Source organism: Ambystoma mexicanum, chromosome 1p, assembly GCF_040938575.1.
Source record: "Ambystoma mexicanum isolate Mex_15411 chromosome 1p, UKY_AmexF1_1, whole genome shotgun sequence".
NCBI classification, from domain to species: domain Eukaryota; kingdom Metazoa; phylum Chordata; class Amphibia; order Caudata; family Ambystomatidae; genus Ambystoma; species Ambystoma mexicanum.
Window position 1 is genome coordinate 1154435652 of NC_090921.1, and position 19938 is coordinate 1154455589.

At 42.6% G+C, this 19938-nt stretch overlaps 1 protein-coding gene across 1 annotated transcript in view; it reads left to right on the forward strand.

Annotated features, from left to right (window-relative positions):
* The window catches only part of LOC138450306 (B-cell receptor CD22-like), a 437337-nt gene that overhangs the window by 299750 nt on the left and 117649 nt on the right, over window positions 1–19938 (forward strand). The window lies entirely within an intron of this gene.

The window sequence follows — 19938 nt, forward strand, 5'->3', positions numbered from 1 at the left end:
CCAGTCCTTCGACACCCACGACCAGAGCTACCTTACATAGTTGAGACAGATGCTTCAAAAATAGCCATGGGAGCAGTATTGTCACAACGAGACCCTGAAACAGGGCAACTACACCCCGACGCATTCTGGTCCCGCAAATTTTCAGCCCCCGAGTTGAACTACACAATCACAGATAAGGAATTACTGGCGATTAAAGCAACATTCAAGACATGGAGACATTACCTTCTTGGGGCGAGACATACGGTCACTATCATCACGGACCACCGTAACTTGCAATACTTGAAAACCGCCAAAGCACAATCCTCGCGTCAACTTCATTGGGCTCTCTTTTTCGCGGCATACCATTTTATTATCAATTATAGACCTGGAGTACGCAATGGGAAAGCAGACGCTCTATCACGCATGAGTGAAGCAAAAGAGGCTTTTACAGCACCCGACCCCGTGGCCATAATTCCTGAGGAAAGGATTCAAACCAGAATAGCTGCCACTACGTGTGTGGATGACCAAAGAACCAGTTTGCAATCCCCGATGGATCAATCAACACAACAGGAATGGCTGTTAAAAGGTGACCAGTACACCATTAAAGACAATCTACCGTATTTCCAAGGACGATTATATGTCCAAGACCAAGAACTGCAAAAGCAGATCATCACAAATTACCATGATTCATTAGTGGAAGGACACCCAGGAATAGCCAAAACTCAGGCTAAGGTAAAACAAGACTACTGGTGTCCAACCTGGCGAAAAGACATTGCCCAATTTATTGAAACCTGCAGTGTATGTGCATAACACAAGTCTCAGAAACAGAACCTTGCTGGCTTACTACATCCCCTAACAGTCCTGCCAGCACCTTGGCATACCCTGTCGATAGACTTCATCACAGATCTTCCACCCTGCAATGGATACAACACCATATTAGTCGTTGTGGATTTGTTTTCCAAAAGGGCCCATTTCATCCCTCTGAGGAGACTCCCAACTGTGTCAACACTCGCTTCTGTGTTCCTAGAGCAAATTGTTCGATTGCATGCATTTCCATCAATATTAGTATCTGATTGCGGAACGCAATTTGTTTCTGCCTTTTGGAGAAAGTGTTGTACGATTGCCAAAATCGATCTCCGGTTGTCCACAAGCCATCACCCTCAAACTGATGGGCAAACTGAATGAACCACCCAAACTTTAGAGCAATATCTAAGGTTTATGTTGCAACAGTATGAAGATTCTTGGAAAAATATACTAAGTTCACACAAGCATATGGCAAACTCCATTCTACACTGTGCACGGAAGACATCTGAGGACATCAGTATTTGATCCACCCGATACCCTGGAAATGCCAGTCTTAAAAAAACTTGCATAAAACCATCACTCAGGTTCTTAAGGAGGCAACAGAGCATCTGACCAAGGCTAAGGAAAGACAAAAACTGTTTGTTGATCAACATCGGAAGGAAGCTCCCGCCTACCAGATTGGAGAAAAGATGTGGTTAGCTTCCAAATATATTCCCCTGAAGGGGCCAAGAGCTTTCTGCCCAAGATACCTGGGCCATATACTATAAAGTCCATAATCAATCCTGTCACCATGGAATTGGAGTTACCATCTCACATGAAAATTCACCACATATTTCATGTCTCTGTGCTCAAACCAATGAAGTCCAATACACGGCTTAGTTCTCCGCCAGAGCCTGAAGTAATAGATGGAGAACCAGAATATGAAGTCAAATCCATCCTGGACTCCAAGGTGGTTCGATCAAAATGTTATTACCTAATTGACTAGAAAGGTTACGGACCTCAAGACTGAACTTGGGAACCCAGTGAACACGTCCATGCTATGCATTTAATCAGACAGTTCCATTGCAATAATCCCACCAAACCAGGACCGGGAGGAAAACCATTATTGAGAGAGGCCTTGAGGGGGAGTGCTGACATGGTCATGAAGTCAGGGGCACAGGCATGCAGGGGTCGCATGCACAGAAGACATGGGTGGGCACTGTCCTGGCACCTTTGGCACCAGGCTCATGAACAAAAGTAAACAAGAACATCCATTTAACACCAAAAAGCTTTTATTATGGACATAGCACTTCAGATGCATTAAACTTGAACATTCCATCCATTAAGCAGGATGCATTAACCTTGAACATTCCATCCATTAAGCAGCCCCAAGTGTATTCTTGGGTGTGGCTGCTAATGGATTGCCTTCACACGTGCTCACTCTCTAGGAGTGGCAGGGTGTGGCTGGTAAACCGGCCATAATGGGAGTGCCCACGATCTCAGCTATATAAGCTGCCCCGATCCTCAAGACCGAGCCTTTGCATTATTCTGCACTTGCAAGCAGCGTAACGCTCACCGTCATGTGAGGTCAGACTTACCTTTGAAGATCCTGCTTCCTGGACATCCTGCTTCCTGCCAGCATACTTACCAACTGGGGGTAGCTGTTCTTACCTGTACATCTCTTCGCGAACCAAGTATTCATCTTTACACTTTCCGGAATGCCGAAATCTTCATCTTGGCACCGCAGCACGACACGCTTCAACGTCGACAGCAACGCCTGCAAGGAAAAACAGAAGACAAGGTTAGACATTGAAAAAACAGTCAGTTTAAGGTTGCGCTTCACCATACTTCACGCTTTCCTTAAACCATCATTTACCTGCTGTCGAACATTGCAGTAGCATCCATCTTCCATCCGGCCACGTCTCGCGTCTCACAGCTGCATTTAGGCCGCATTTCCATCTAAGGGAAGAAAACAGAAGAGAGACATTACTGCGGGCATAAATAGGAGCAACATATAAAGACATTAAACAGAATGAACAGCATCACAAGAGCTCAAGAAAGACCAATCATAAGGAGAAGCATAGTCGCAGCTGGACTGGACTAATCCTTATCAGGGATCAGTGAAGGTACTAGATCCCATTCAACGGGCCCCTGCCAGAAGTAGCAGGACGGAGAGCTTATCTTCCATAATTCACAGGTTAGCTTTATGGGCCGGCGTATGCTCACAGAAACCGTACTTTGGGGTGAAGGGTTCGAGAGGTACAACAATCACAGATTGGCACACTCCCACACTCTTATCTCCACGCAGGAGCAGTATCACCACCTACCACCGCTCACAGCTATTCTACTGAGGGAGAGGCCTGAAGGGGTGATTCAAGTTCAGGCAGGGCTGCAACCGTGCCCCAACACCTCCGCAGAGACCATGTGAGCGTAACAATCGGGGATGTCCTGGTTTGATGCAAAGGAGTGCTTTCTTTCTTGTTTCCTGAGACCTTGGGTTTCCCCTTTGTCTCTTTCTTCCTGGAAATAGAAGCTGGCTTCTCCTGTGGACTGGGTGTTATAGGTTCTTCTGTAACAACCGACTGAGAGTCATTCAAGGTGAGCTCTCTGGCCTTCCTAGTCTGCTCCTGCTTCCTTTTACTGGGAGGCCTGGGGGCGCTTGATACAACTCCAAGAGTGTTTAAGTCATTCCGCAGCAGGACTCTCCCAGGCACCTCACTTTGTACACTGACAGGTATTCTTACAGTCATATTGTTGCACTGGATGAGAGCTGGTAGTATTGGAACCATCTGTATAGGGCCTCCAGCAAGCTTAGTGGGGCCTTTGGGTGCCTTAGCAACATCCTCAGGTTTGAAAAATTCATCCAACACTGTGATGCTGGCCCCAGTGCCTCTAATCGCAAGGGTCTCCTGACCATTTACAAATACACTGTCCTTGTAGTATTCTTTTGTGTTATCTGGTATAGCATATACTCATCTACATTTAGCTGTTCCCACAGACCCAGGGACGCTAAAGACACTCTGGCAGAGACTCCAATGAGGTCTTCAGCCAATAGTTGAAAGTTTCCACTTGCCATATGTACTTCTCCCTCAGGGATGAAGGCCAAGGAGGTAGTGTGGATCCCTGAAGGTTTTCCCTTGCATCTGGGATCCCTTTTCACATGGTCAGTTGACCCACAAGCATAACATTTTCCAAATGTTTTGACAAATGTTTGCTTCTGCTGACCTCCCTCTGGTTTGGCACCAGAGGTTTCACTAGACTGTCCTTTTTTCCGAGATGGCTTACCCTTCTTATGTTTGTGGCCTTCTTTTGGATGGGAGGTTTTAGAATTCTCTTTGTCATCTTTCTTGTGCTGCTTCCCCTCATCCTTTTTGTGAGTAGCCCCAGAATCTTTGTGAGTAGACCTGTTGGCAACCCACAAGTCAGCAGCTTTTGCTAGCTTCTTGGGATCAATCTCTTTTGAGTCAGCCAAGTGCTGTCTCTGCTCAGGAGAGCAGGCATCAAAAATAGATTCCAACAAAAACAGATTTCTCATTCCTTCAAAAGAGTTGACTCTGTAACCCTTAACCCAACCATCTAAGTTTTTCAAACATTCACACACCTAGGTAGCCGAAGGGGTACCATCAGTCTTTTTGAGGGTCCTAAACCTCTTAAGGTACTGGGAAGGAGTTTTCCCAAATCTAGCTATCAAAGCTAGCTTCACATTTTCATACTCCAATCTTTCAAGTTCCCCCACCTCCATTACAGCATCAGTTGCAACCTGGGGGAGCCTAGACAAAAGCCAATGAACCAACTGATTCCCTGTGAAACCCTGAATCCCATAGTTATATTCAAAATCACCCAACCAATCCAAAATATCAAGTTTCACATCATACATACTCACAGCTTCCTTAGGCATACAAGGTCTCTTAGGACTGGAAGACCTAGAAGACTCTGCGATAGAAACATTTTCAAGAGACAATTTCTTCATTTCAAGAGCATGTTGCATTTCCATTTCCCTTCGTTTGATGTCCTGATGTTTGGTTTAAGCTTGTATTTGTAGTCTTTTGAACTCTAACTCAAGTCTCATTTTCTCAAGAGACACACATTCTGGACTCCATGATGGACCTTGTGGGGTCCCTGTGGCTAAAGGTTGAGGCATAAGGGCCTGTTGAGGTAAAGGGCTCTCTTCATGAGTCTCCTCTGACTCTTCTGACTCTTAAACAATATTAGAGTTAGACTCTGAATTATCATTCTCATTATCATTTTTCACATTTCCTGGTTTAGTAGGTGTGACAGGCCTACTACCCAGACTTTGATTATTCAACAATCTTGCAATCAATTCATTGTTCTTTCCATTAACAAGGAGATTATTGATTTTACACATTTATTTCAGTTGTTCTACCGTTAAAATGATCAGGGCTTCCTGCCTGAAGTTATCCATATCTGGCATGTTACAATTGCTTTTCTATTGGAGCTTAGCCTTGTGGAGGTTTTTAGTTGAACAAAAGCAAAGCAAATTCTTAGTGTAACAACTCTACAATATATCCTCACCGCCTGCCACCATTGTTAGGCAAAGTTTGTATGCAGTACCTTCTGTGAACACTACAAACAACTCTGACTACAGGTATAGGAAACCCAACCTTTGGTATACGCTTGTACTACACAGTTTTGGTGGCGTGTTGAGCAACCATGCTTATCTCAAGAGGGGTCAATGTGAGTTGTAGGGGAGTTGCACAAAGGTTCACAGTGACAAGTATTCAAATAAACTCTTACACTCAAGGTTTCTTGAATAAACAATTATTAATGTATTTATCAGTCAGTTAGAATAAGCCTTCTCCAGAAGGGAGCAATATAATAGTAACGCACAAATATACTTCAATACTGTACACTCTTAGTTTCTAAATCAGTAAGACTCTTTTGAGATGGCCCACAGACACAACCTACACCCTCAGGTGACTTCAATAGCTAGGGTGATGGGAACATTAATATCTTAATTTTGGCATTTAGAATACTGTTATAAGTTGGTAAAAGGAAAGGATTATTAGAACAAGAGCGCACAAATATTCAATCGGGTTACAGGACTTCATCTCCCATGGTAAACATCATTAAAGAATGAGTAATATTGAAAACAATTGGCAAAAAAATCTAAGTACATCTGCAAAAATGACAAGTAGGATCATATTTTTGAGAACTATCTAGAATATGTTGAATTTCACGTGACAATAAAACATTCATTCTAAATTGCATGAACTTATTACGTGCATTCTTGTTTGGGGAGCAGCATAAATAAGACTCAGCCATACCTATTTCTTTTTGGCAAGAAATGATATGCCTATAAAGATGACAGTTAAACAATTCATCCATGGTATTAGCCCAATCCCAACATTGGATACATTTTTGTGCTTTCTTGGGGTTGGTAAGCATAGTTTCAACCAAAAGATCTATAATCTCCAACTTCTGTATACAATCAGCATGACATGTACCATCACACACCTCTCTACTCAATTTAGCGTAAAAACTTCTCTCTGTGTTTATGTAAAATTTCCTGAAGAGAGATAGTCTGCACCAAATAACCATGCTTTGTAGTGATTGCAAGCCCATTTCATATCTAATCGCGCATATGTGCATGCACTTTTGGAGAAAATACGAAACAGAGCGCCATAATATAGCTTCCAAAGTGCTAATTTCAGAAAATATCCAAGTAGGAAAGTATTCCAAACCATAACAAAGCTTAGGTACCACTTTGGCAGATAGAATGTGTGCACTGGCAACACAGAACATTTGCCATATTTCCCATCCATTCTTCTCATCTGTCTGGCTAAGGTGCGTGTCTTATCTTTCAAATAAGTTCTATAAAAGGCCTTTGGGCATTTGGATATAATCGAATAACCCGAGTACGCCATAGAGGGTCTTACTTGCAGTTTGCATTCACCCAAGGATAATTGAAAAGGAATACCACGTTTATATTTACTAAATGTTATTATCACATCCTTCTGCAGATTAACACTTAAGGCAGTTAGTAGGCACTGTAATCCTATAGGAGTTTTGTCAATTTGCACAAAACCATATGCATAGGCTACCCAAGCCATTTTTACCCCTCCTATTCATGGAGGTACAAACGAAGCAGTTGACAGAAGAATAACAACATCTGCTACATAAATGTTAAATAGGCAGGGAGCAAAAATGCAACCCTGCCTCAGACCATTTTCAAATGGAATACGCTGATATAGTAGGCCCTCATTATTCAACCTAACTTGTATATCGGACCCTTTGTGCATATGTATTAATATTCATAATAAGGGTGCCGGCAGAACCGGTTTTTCCAGTTTTGCCCAAAGGGTCAGGCGATCAACCCTGTCAAAAGCCATGGAAAGATCCATGGATGCGATATAAATTGGAGGGGAATTTCCTGGCTATACTGAATGCTGAAGACTGGCTAACACAATACCACCACAGTCCGTACCCATAGATTTTCTAAACCCAATCTGATTAAAGCCCAAAATATGGTTAGATTAACACCAATCATATATGTACTCCAAAATCACTGTAGCAAATATCTTAGAGTCTGCATCCATAATAGAAATTGGGCGGTAATTCAAAGGGGAGGATTTATCCTCCTTTTTATACATGGGTACTACATAAGAAGTCCTCCAAGATGAGGGCATGGACATAGTAGAAACAGTGTCCTTTAACAAAACTCCCAAAATTGAAGACCATAATGTCACATTCTCTTTAAACACTAGATCAGCAATGGAATTGGGACCACAAGCGTTAGAAGGTTTTGCCCGACTGCACATTCAATATCTTGCTCTTCTACCAATCTATGCTAGTCGTAATTTATGGTCACATTATCCAACTTGGTAAACTCAGAAGATATCAGTTTATAAAGTTTTGTAAAATGATCATACCAGATGTGTTATGCAATTGGATTAGCATGTATAATTTGGTTTATCTCCATTGCAATAGTGACTAGAAATGAGTTGTCTTATGTTTTTTTTAAAACTTCCATCATGGCCTCAGTGTCCCTTTGGAGGGCTAAATGACGATGGGATTTCAGCCATCTTGTCCTCTTTTGTTTCAGGTGCTTAACCCTACTAGCAATATCCTTCTCCGACATAGAGGATGACTTAACCCTACAGATGTCCTTTCTTATGTCTATTTTCATGCTCTTAACCTTAATATCAAATTTATGTTAATGATTTCTGGCTCTTGTGCTCTTTTTTATGTATAACCTTGGGTATTATAACAAACACAGAGTTTAAGCAGGACCCCTAAAATAGAGGATGAATAAGTGGCCTTTTTAATCTCATAATTACAGCCTTCAAAGTCCTCTAGGAGTAAAATATTTAATGTATAAATCTTGTTATTGTGCCAAGCTATATGGTTATCTCTTATGTTAGCCTCTGCTGACACAGGAAGATATTCCCTTGAACATAGACAGAAAAGACCCTTGAGTTGTACACGCAACATAGCATGATCGCTATAAGTATTTGGTAAACTGACTAAATTAGTAGCTAAATTATACATGTTTATAGTAAGAAATACATATTCAATAACGGAGGCTGCATTCCAGTTGGCATGTTAAAATGGTGATCCTCATTAAGCATTGACATTCCCCAACCCTCAAGAAATTGACACCATTCCTCGTCCTGTACCCTCTTCCTATTGGCCGAGCCGAGGGAATTATAATATTCTCTAGAAGAGGTCCCCTCTTGCATTTTGCTTATAAACTCTGTTCTTAGAAATAAAATGCTCAGTATCTCAGAAGGTATTGGACAAACAATCAGCATTAAAATCCCTGTAAAGATAATTTCACCACCTGGAAACTTTCACACCAAGATTCCAATATATCATTTAGGTCCCCTTGGGTGTTTGCAAGGTTATATGATGTGGTACAATATAGGTTCAACAAAAGTATCTTCAGCCCAGGTTTATCCAACACTGCAACTACTACTGCGAGTAAGGCTTTAGCCACTTTCCAGGTTTCTAAAACCTTAAGGCTGTTCCCTGATTTTATATTAATTAAAAGGCAACTGGCTGGACGTCCTCTAGGACCCTGCTTAGCTGCTTCAGCTATTGTTTCATATATATGAAAAACCAGAAGCCCTAACATCAGGTTTCTTGTAAAAGTATACAATTATGCATTCCAAGATTGCAGCAGAGGGAGAGGTCAGAGCAAAGGGTAGAAAAACCTCTGATATTCCATGAAAGAAATGTTAAAGTCCCCTCATTACTAAAGGGGACCCTTTACTTCCTAAAGTTGGAAAATGGCATTACAAAGAGACAGGGCAAGCCAGCACAACTTATTGTTTCCATTTACTTCCTCTACTGGATTTAAATTATAACCTACCTCATTCGGTGTGGTTGAGGTATTATGTACTTCATTCAGATCCTCCTGTATTGGCCTTGTACCTTCATAATCCCCAACCGCAGCAAATGGGCTCAAATCATAACCCATTCTCTGAAAATGAGGTACTTCCTTTAACAAGAACTCATAGATCATATAGAGGGGATAAACAATTTAACATAATCATAGCGTCTTGGGTGGATAAAATCTACCAATTTTATGTTGTTCGAACTAACAAGTCTAAGAGCTAGGATTTCATCAAAGAGAGACAATATATAAGATCTATTTAAGGAATTTGGTTCCCTTTGGCCAAAAATATGATTAAGTATAATGCTGGGTTCTTCAGGAAAAACTGGCTCTCTCCTCAGTAAATCCCTATCTATAAAAAAGGAGCAATTGGGAGGCCCACCTTGGCCCTGTTTTACATTAGAGCCAATGTAATTTGCGATATTAGCAGAAGAATTTGGTACAGATGAAATTTGCTTTGACACCTCTAACAGATGATTCATAAGATCTTTAGCTAACAGTCCCTTATTTGAGCCAGTGGATGCACTAAGACTAGACTTTGTAGTATGATTGTAAGATCCCAATTTTACAGACGGTTCATGTAAATTATGCCTCACTCGCCTGCCATCATTGATTTGAGTCCCCACTTCTGCTGTGTTCGTTGTTAAGATCAGTCATCCTTAAAGATGTTACGCCCTTTACACCCACCCCCGCACACTGGCAAACTAGGTTGCCCATTGGGAATGTATGCAAATGGTCATTGGTCAAAATATTTTTCACAATCTCTTATTTCTGGTTCACCAAGATACCCAGGCACAGATCCACCAACTATAGGTAAATTCCCAGTCCCAGATATCTTAGCTGGGTCCCCCCCCCCTTATGCCCAGTTAAATTGTGAAAGGTACAAGATTGCATTGAACTTCATTTGGGTCATCTGGGTTAGGCTCTTCAGTCCAAGCTGCATGATCAGTCCTGAAACATCCTCCTAGGTCCCCAACAGGAACCTGAGGAAACAATGTATTGTTTGCTATGGAGACAGAATCCATCTGCTTATATATATCGAACACTGTGGGTTGTTTACCCTTCACTCTCCCTTTATGTTTCATTGCATCAGTCAATCTAGATTCAGAATTCTAATTTGAGAAAATTGGAGCATTAACAGTTTGATCCCCTTAATCCCTTTGCTTATCTTCCTGGACCTCGTTGGCTGACATGACCGACTATGCATTGAGTTCCCCTAACATCCTGCAATCTGTGGTATATTTTAGCCCATCCAAATGTGCCCCACTGACTCAATTTACAAATGGGGAATGAAACCGCCAAAATGGATGTGCTAACCCTTTTGCGTACAAAAATCTGCAAAACTGCATTGGGGTCACAACCACAAAAGGCTGCACACCCTGCCACACATGGTCAAGGGGGGATAAAGACCGAAATCTCACTGCAGGAGCATGCCAGTCGGTGCTGTCACATTCAAATATGAAGCAAGGCCACAGAATTGGGCTAAAAACCGAAAATGCCTTTTAAAATACAGCTTTGCAATCTTCAAAGTGCTGTTTTGGCACTAGATCCATTTATTTCCAGTGAATCCTTGAGGGTAAAAGGGTTACAGATCATCCAGTGTGACCAGAGAAGCTGGGCCTCATTGACTGACAGAAGCTAAGAAATGTATCCTATGAAAAAGGCAGCCCAGCAACATTGTTTTCAGTTCCACAGGAAAAATGCGGCTAAAAATGGCAACATGTAACAATTTAAACTGTGCAGGCAGAAACTACAAACAAAAGGCTGGATACATACATACAGATTGCAAACGAATACCAGCACTCAATGACAGAAATAATGCTGAATAAAATGTGGGTGCTGCAGAGGAAAAGTGCAAAAATTGTCTGTTTTAAAGCATATTTTTGGTGAAAGGCCTAATTCTTTAAATATCAAACTCCTCTATAAACTGTGTTCATTTTATATATTTTAAATGAAAGATTTAGGTGAATCTTAAAGTATCCCAGTTTGGAATTAAATATTTCATTCTGACTTCACAGTGCCCAGCCTGGGAAAGATGACACTTCAGGTTGACACTCCCCTACGAGCAGGAAGGCTTAATTGATGCTGGAGGTTCTCGCATATTTACAACAAAGAACTCCTTAGACATTCGTCTGGGGACCAGCCAATGACAATGGCAGGCTGCAAACTGATCCCTTCAGAGGGACAGGAAACTTCCCTCTGGACCCCCACCCTGATCAAAGGAATTTGGCAGCTGTTGCCAGTAGAAAGAAGAAAAAAAAATGGCTAAAAGACATTTGTTGTTTAAAATGCCTATTTTTGATTACGTTTTGAAACACTTTAACTTTGCCACATGAAGGAGGACAAATCTAAAAATTGGTAGTTGTAAATCTAATTGTATGCTCTTTCTGTGAAGACATGAGTGAACCCTGTACTACATAAGAAACCAAAGTTACACTGAAATAATAATTCTGGCAAAACTATTGATTCTGCAAATATAATATTGTATACCCGTGTCCAAGGGCTAATTGCCCAGATATGTACTGAATTAGGAATTGTTAGGCCAAACCGTTATGATTAAAATTGACAAAATTCCACAGAATGACAAAGCCAGCTCTCACTGAGATGGGAATTGGATGTTAAGAGATAACCCATCAAATATGTAATGCATGTGTCCGATTCTATTAGAGGGCATAATTATAGAAATGTGTATTTGTGGAAAAGTTAAGTTTTGGTCCAAATCACTGTGGGAGTTCTTAAGTCACATCATAAAATATGACAGCTCTTTCTAGCTTCCAACCAGAAAAAGGCAAGTGCATTTGACCACTCACAGCCTTGGGGGTGTGGATTGTAATTCTGCCCTATCATAAAGTGAGTGATATCACTTGGCATGATAAATATGGGAACCTCACTTTGGTCATGCCTAGTATGATAGTCGCTTGTTTTGTTCCTCCCCTCCCTTTCTGCACCCCTCTCTCTCACCTTTTGTTTTCTCCGACTCTACCAGAAATGTCGTCAGGCCTAGTACGGTAGTCACCTGTCTGTTTCCATTTCCTTCCCACTCTCCCCTCCCTTCCTTATCTATGTCATAGCTCTTGAACTATCTGAAATGTCGTCAGGCCGAGTACGATAGTTAATTTCACATCCTTACTGTTCATGGTCTGTAAGAATGTCATTGTATTTTCCCTTGTTCCCTCACTTGCCTTGAAGCGCTTTGAAACACATTGTGTATAGGCGCTATATAAATAAACTATTATATCATATCATAACACACAAGACAAACTGATTCCTGACTACATCCTGATTTGCGCGCAGCGGTTTGTTCCTGACTTCTTGATCCTGTTCCAGAATTCTTCCTCTTGTCCTGATTCCAGGCTCTTTTGCAAAACCAAGGCCCAGCATTTGCTGAACACTTCTTCAGCTAGGCCCAAATCCTGAACCAACCCACTTAAGGAAAAAAATTCTGACCCAGTCTGGCTTGCTACCATTAAGGCTTGCCTACTGAACTCGCCATCCCACTAAACTACAGTGTCCAGTGACCAGAAGGGCCAATCCAATCCAAATCCAGTCTGAGGTGCCAGTCCAATTGACCAGAACCGTCCAGCTGGCCATCACGCCAGAGGTGCCCTGCTGCCTGTAGACCTGATACATGATGACCAGAACCCTGACGGTCCAATCTTAATTTACAGTGGACTGTAAGTATCAACAGGAATCATAGTAACCCATAGTATATTTGTCTTGTCATATCCCAATCTCAACTCATCCTTTCTTTAACTTAAGAACTTGTAATAGTGTCATACCAGTCTGAAACCATGCTTTGATTTCTTGTGCTAGTGATAATTTCTTGAAAATCCTTTTGTCTTGTGAAATCCCAAACTCTTAAAATAATCCCACGGGTAATCCGACTGATTCCTCCAAGGAGGACACGGAGGTGCTGGGGATGGTTTCTGTGGACCACTCTGGGGCTTACTGTGTTTCAAACTGGTAACCAGCCTGAATACCCTAGTTTAGAGCATAATTGTCATTGTAGAAACAGATTTCTATTTTCATTTTCGCGTCTTTATTTTCAAAAATAGCTCTTATTCATATTTGCATAACTTCTTCAATTTTATAGATAGGAACTTAATTTCAACTCTCAGTTAAACCTAAGACCCTTAGCTACATCCACAACCAAATACCGCATTGCGAAACAGTATATTTGACCCATTTTTTTTAAGAATCGCATTGCGAAAATTAGGTGCGAACTCACATATTGCAAAAGTTTCACACATGTTTTTTCTCATTCAAAGTATTTCCACACTCCCATTCTGATTTAAAGTGTGTTCTGTTGCTCATCTTGTAGCTAATGTTTGTTAGAACCTGTTTAGCATTGCTCCCATAGGAATCTTTTATTAAATTAAGCATTTCTGCACACTTTTCCATTGTTTCACAAAGCCATTTTCAACTGTCAGTTTCAAAGTGTCAAAGTTCCAAAAATGCTTCTTCTCTCTTGTTTGGGGAGGGAAGATTATATTCAAACACTGTATTCTGTTGTTCATTCCTGAACACCTGCTGCTCACTTACCTCTGTGTAGGATTGCTCATTTGTGAATTAAGAATTTTCCAGGGGTAAATATCAACCTAAGTGCTATCTCTTCACAAGCCAAACTGTACTTTTCCCTGTGTTTTATCTTCTGTGCTGCTCCAAAGTGAATTCAGTTGCCTTACTTCTTTTCTGATTTTTACTGTCACCACATTGGTGATTGCTGCCCCATATATATTAAACTTATATTTGAATTTTAATTAATAAATACATATTTACCTTTACCAACTAGCCTGATTCCTGGTTCAGTGTGACCTCGGGGGGTATTTTGAGACGGCTATGACATGAGTGGTATATCACTCAGAATATTGAACCTATAGACACAATAAATATTTCATTTGCGCACTACATGCTAGGCGAGACCTGGGTGTATTGCCTGATTGAAATCAGCACCATCATCATATACCAACGAAGGGGACTCCTCTTTAAGCACACAATCTTGCAAGTCTGAAAACGCAACCCGACGCATGTATTTTTTTAAAGAAATGTTCAAGCACTTTGGTATTGTTTTTAAGATATTGTTCTTTCTTTTTGGAAATTCTAATGTTCTAACCCCCCCCTCACGGAGACGACAATAACTTTAAGAGGTAAAGATCCTATATCCTCCATGGGAATCTGATAAGGTTCATTGGATATGATGTTAGGGTGAACAACCATAGTAAGTGCCTTCTCTTTGTAACTAACCCCATCTGATCTCAGACGATCCGAGATGGAATCACCAGCTCTGGAGATGGGTGAAGAGACAGGGCCATTGCCCAAGACAGGCTATTCCATCTAGATGTAAAAACCAGAGGTGCACTAATAATATCTTTCCTTGAGGACGCCATAAGTTCTTTATCCTTCCGCATTTTTCTTTAGCGTATTGTGGCAAAACAAATAAACAAACAAGAGAGATTTGATGCACATGCCCCGGGCTTTAAATTACTGTGCTGGGCGGTTTGTGGGCGGAGTTTCGATCCCGCAATTTGAAGTTGTTTAAACTGTTAAAAATAAAAGAGCAATGTTGAACTTGAGTCTGATTTAGAGTAATGCAGTACATAGCCGAAGTCCATAGTTCGGTAGTCAAAATGGATTTGGTAGTTTCCAATACCTCACTTGCAAAATGTCCTGAAAATGCTGGGAACAGCGTTCAGCAGCTGAGCAGCCAACAGCACTCTGGAGGCACTCTGGAATGCTTGTGCAGATGTGCATGGCCCAGGGTATACATTACTGTGCTGGCCGGTCTGTGGGCGGAGCTTTGATCCTGCAATTCGAAGTTGTTTAAACTTGCTTGCAAAACTTCTTGGAAAAGCCAGGAACAGTGTTCAGCAGCTGGGCAGCCAACAGCACTCTGGAGGCACTCCAGGATGTGCGACGATAGAAATATGAGATTGAGAGTGCCTTTGGGTGTGGATTGAAAGGTAATGTTGGTTGACTAGTGAGTTTTCAGCGGGAGTGGAGTCAAATTAGAACTGTTGGGTCTAAGTCCTAGGAGAGATTGAGACATTCTATTGGAGCATTTAAAGTTAGAGGTCAACATCAGAGAAGAAGAGGTTGAGTGTTCCATGTGGGCAGTACATGGGTTGAATTTTAAGAAGGGCATGAGTGAGAAGTTGGAGCGAGATATGCTCAAAGGATGATGGCATTAAATCAGAGAGGGGAATGAGTGACAATGACTTGTGTGTGCTAATCTTGAGACCAACACCACTGCCTTTTTTGGAGAGATGAAGGGATAGAGGAACCATGAGTGTGAAGAACTGGCTGGTTGAGTTGTGAATGGAGGGCTTGGGCATACCAGACACCCAAGGTAAGGTTGATTTGAGGAGCAGAGGTAGAGTTTTTGTAGAAGATGAAGGAAAGTGAAAAGGTTAGATAAGGCTGGAATTTTTGATAAAGAAGAGAAAGGGGCAGCCTGAGTGACGCTTGCGAGGTGAGCACTGGTCGCTCGCACATTGTATTTTGTTTCCTGACTTTATGGTCCTGCAGGGCATCTGTCCCTTTAGGGACTAAGCGGCGTGTGGGAGCCCCAGAAGATTGGAGGCGATGAGAGCATCTACTGTGATGCTCACGTGGGGTTATCGAGGCAGGATTCAGTGAGGTATTCAACTTGCCTCCTACCTTCCTATATTCTACAAAGAGGAGCAATGGGAATTTGTGAGGTGTGAAGCCGTGGTACCAGTCACAGAGGAAAAAAGGCATGTTTTAAAAAAAAATGTTTAGAATCACATGTCTGTTTTTGTTTACCTAAGCATGTGGTTGTATATGTGTGTGTATGTATGATTGTGTGTATGTGTGCATAGGAGTGTGTATGTCCCGGGAAGATAGCCTAGGGGCAACATGCTCGCCTTAGAAGCAACAGGACATGGAGCAACACAGGTTCGATTCCCCGGGTCCGCGCTTAGAAACCTCTGAGTATTAAGCGCGTTTTAATCATATCATATTACGTGTGTCTGTTGAGCAGAGAGAGGGAGTGCGACGAGAGGTAATGCAGAGATTGTGGGGCAATATCAAGTTGAAAGCTGTCATGATTCGCTGCTAATGAATCATTGTGGCTTCCAAACTGCCTACCACTTCTCTGAGCACTGATTTCGTTCGATGAATAACAAAACTAAAGAGATGCCCCACTGTCAAACATTTTATTGGGAAGACGAAACTCTCGATTTTTCAAGATCACTGTTCAATACAGTACATGTGCAGAACTAGAGTCCAACAATGGTAAATGTTTTTTGGGGCATAAGCAATTTCAGTTGGTGCAGTTTTGTATCCTAGGAACATTATCTTATCACACGATCAATATCTGGGTATCTCTGGACAGGCTCTGGCTTGGCTGACCTCTTTCCTCTCAAATCGACCCTCCCAGGTCCAACTGGGGTCTTTCCTCTCTGACATCTTTTTCTCTACCTGTGGTGTCCCCCAGGGTTCTAACCTCTCTCCCTGGCTGTTCAACCAGTATCTGGCACTTCTTGCCCACCTCATCGCTGCTCTCTGCCCCAACTTTCAGTGCTATGCTGATGATACCCAGCTCATTTTCAGGCTACCCTCAGCCTCCTCTGTTCCTTCCCTCATCTCTGATTGTCTTTCTGCTATCCAGGAATGGTGTGCCGCCAACGACCTCTGCCTTAATGCCAGTAAGACTGAGATTCTACTCATCGGCACACCCACTCCCTCCTTCCCTGCAGCTCTCTGGCCGGCCTCTCTTGGACCTCTTCCTGCTCCTACCTGCAAGGCAAAAAACCTTGGGGTCATCTTCGACTCCACACTCTCCTTCTCTCCTCACATTTCTGACGTTTCTAAGAAGTCACACTACCAGCTGCACCTCCTCAGAGGTATCCTTCCTTTCCTCTCCTTCCCCCAGAAGCTCACTGTCTCCAGAGCCCTGGTTCTCTCGAAGCTGGACTACTGTAACAGCCTCTATCTAAATCTGCCTGCCTCTACTCTCCGCCTGCTGCAACTCATCCAGAACAGGACTGTGAGACTTGTCCTTGGCCTTAAGCCCAGGGACCGTATCTCTCCAGGACTGAAATTGCTACACTGGCTCCCTGTGGCTGCGAGGATTAAGTTCAAAACCCTCTGCATTGTCCACAAGGCCTTCTGGGGCTTTGGGCCAAAATACCTTCAACTCTCTCTTCCTAAATATCTTCCTTCTCGAGCTCTTCGCTCATCCGCCTCCAACTCCCTCAGGGTCAGCCGCTTCTCCAAGCAACGAGTTGGGGGGAGATCTCTCTCCGCAGCAGGGGCCTCCCTCTGGAACAGCCTTCCTGCATCCCTGAAACTTGAGGAGAACCATCTCCGGTTCCGGAAGCACCTCAAAACCTTCCTCTTTGCTTCTGCTTTCTCTCCCCCTCTCCCCTGCTAAATCACTGAAACTGTACTGAATCAGCAACTGGGCCTCTCACCAGTCTCGGTCCTTGGCCCAGCCACTCTCCCCTGCACTGCCTCCCTGGCAACCCCTGCACTGCGGGACTGTCTCTGTATCCCTACAGCCCCCCTTCCCAGCACTTGTCTGCACTTATACTGCACTTGCCACCAGCTGGCCCTTATTATTTATCTTGTATTTTACTAATCACTTTGTACTGCACTTTCCCCTCTCCCTTTCCCCCCTTGCACTTTTCCCGTCCCCCCTAGCCATGCACTTGCGCGATCTGAATGACAACTGACCTAGTAGGATCGTTTGTCTGTCTCCCCTTGTTCCCCCCTCCCTACCTCGTCGCGCCTTGAAACACTTGTGTATAGGCGCGTTACAAATGCCATATCATATCATATCATATATAATGTATGGAATGAGAATAATGAATTCAGGGCAATTGTAAAGGACTTTAGTTAGGGAGGCATTACTGTGTTGCATGAATTGTAATGCAGAATATGTGTCCTAAGAAAAATTCCAACAGGTGATGACACTGGCTTCATTATCAAGGTTGCTTAACAGGATTCCCACCTTGAACGTCACTGGGTTTCAACCATTTGCTGTACCACATCAAAGAGATGAAGAGAAGGTCAAACATGTCTAATTATTGATCTCCTTTCCGACCCACACTCAATGATATACCAGAAAACAGAGTAGGTTGCCCTGCCCTCGGGTTCCTCAAAAGGACAGCCCCGCCTGTGAAATGACTTACAATTGGATAATAAATCCCATGGCAGTCTCTCTTATTCAAACTTTATTTGTTTGTATTAGTTCTGCAGATCTCTCAGCAAACATCTAGATAACAATTCCATTGCTTTAAACAATGTATTATTATTAATATACATTAAAATACATTTACAATTCTGGACAAGTCGTCTCTGTGCAAAGTTACAATAAAGTGCTACGAAATACCACAAAGTGCATAATGCATTTAAGTGATGACTTGAAATACAACAGGTATATCATATAGTTTCCCTCTGTTCTGAGTAGGTGTCCTTTCGATGGATACATTTCAGGGATGACCTTTTAGAGATGTTGTAGACCCACATTCAAGACATACACTGGGCCTCATTCTGAGTCGGGCGGTCTGGCAAAAACGTGCCGGTATTCATGGATACCAGCACTTTACCGACCGCCCGACTATGGGTTTGCCGGTGGAGCACCTGCACTACCTCCAGCTAAAAGCTGGAGGGTAGCCGGGCACCCAACCAGCAGTAAAAGCCATCATTACCGCCACCGACATTGCCGGTGGCGGTAATGACGGCAAATCCCTTGATGGAGTCCAATGGCACTCCATGAATGGGGATGAACATTGTCCCGCCGGCACTCATAATCAAGTGGCAATGCTGCCAGACCGAGTGTTGGTAAAGGTAAGTACCAAATGCCAGTATTCTAGTGTCTCTACTGCCAGGATACCGACAGGGTCAGAATGAGACCTATTCCTTCAGCCAATGAACTTTAAAATGTTCCTTTTCTTCGCATCGTTTTGAGAATGATGTGCACTGTGGCTTGCTTTTACTAATCATTTCACTCTGCAACATCTGACAAAGAACTCTGTGAGGCATTGAAAGCTGATGTTCTGTTTCCATCATTGCATAGCATTTTCAGTTAATCGAATAAATGGTGTCAAGACCTGCATCTTGTGTGACTTTAAAACTGGACTTACATGCTGCAAATTCTTCTTTGCACCATTTTAACCCATTATTTAAAACAATTTCTTGAAGGAGAACCCTACCCTTTAGACCCCAATTCCCCGTACATTTGCAGGAGCTCCCTCACCTCACTCATTTGTTTGTAGAAATGTATGGGAAATATTAACAGTCCTCAACTCTAAAATGTCAACAACCACAACTCTTTAAACTGAGGTGCAAGGTTGGCGATGCATATCACTTTTAGACGGAGTGTTTTGTAAAGATCGGTTCCATTTCAGATAGATGGATTTCAAGCAGTGGCCTTGGGATTTTGACCAGGTGACCCAGGAAGCCAGGAGAAAAAAAACATCGCCAGTATGCAATTGAAAAAGGATACCAAGTAGAGTGAAGAGGGGGAGAGACCTTGCAATTGGACATCAAAAAGTAAAGGGGCGAGACGGTTATTTTAGACTCCTGCAGATAAGCAAGAAAGGAGTGGAAGAGAAGAGGAGCAATTGAGTGACGGGAGATCTATTTAAGAGAAATGGGAACACTCAGAGGAGGAGTCAAACAGTGTGGCCAGAATGCAGAGCTGTGGGGAGCTTTCCTTGGCTCACGGAGTTGATTGCCTGCCATCTAGAAGTCCAGGAAGCAGCCTGGAGGAAAATTGCCCAAATCGACGGCACATGGTATGGCAATCCTCACAGCATCAGAGTCCTCTTTGTATCTCTTGTTTTTACCTGAAA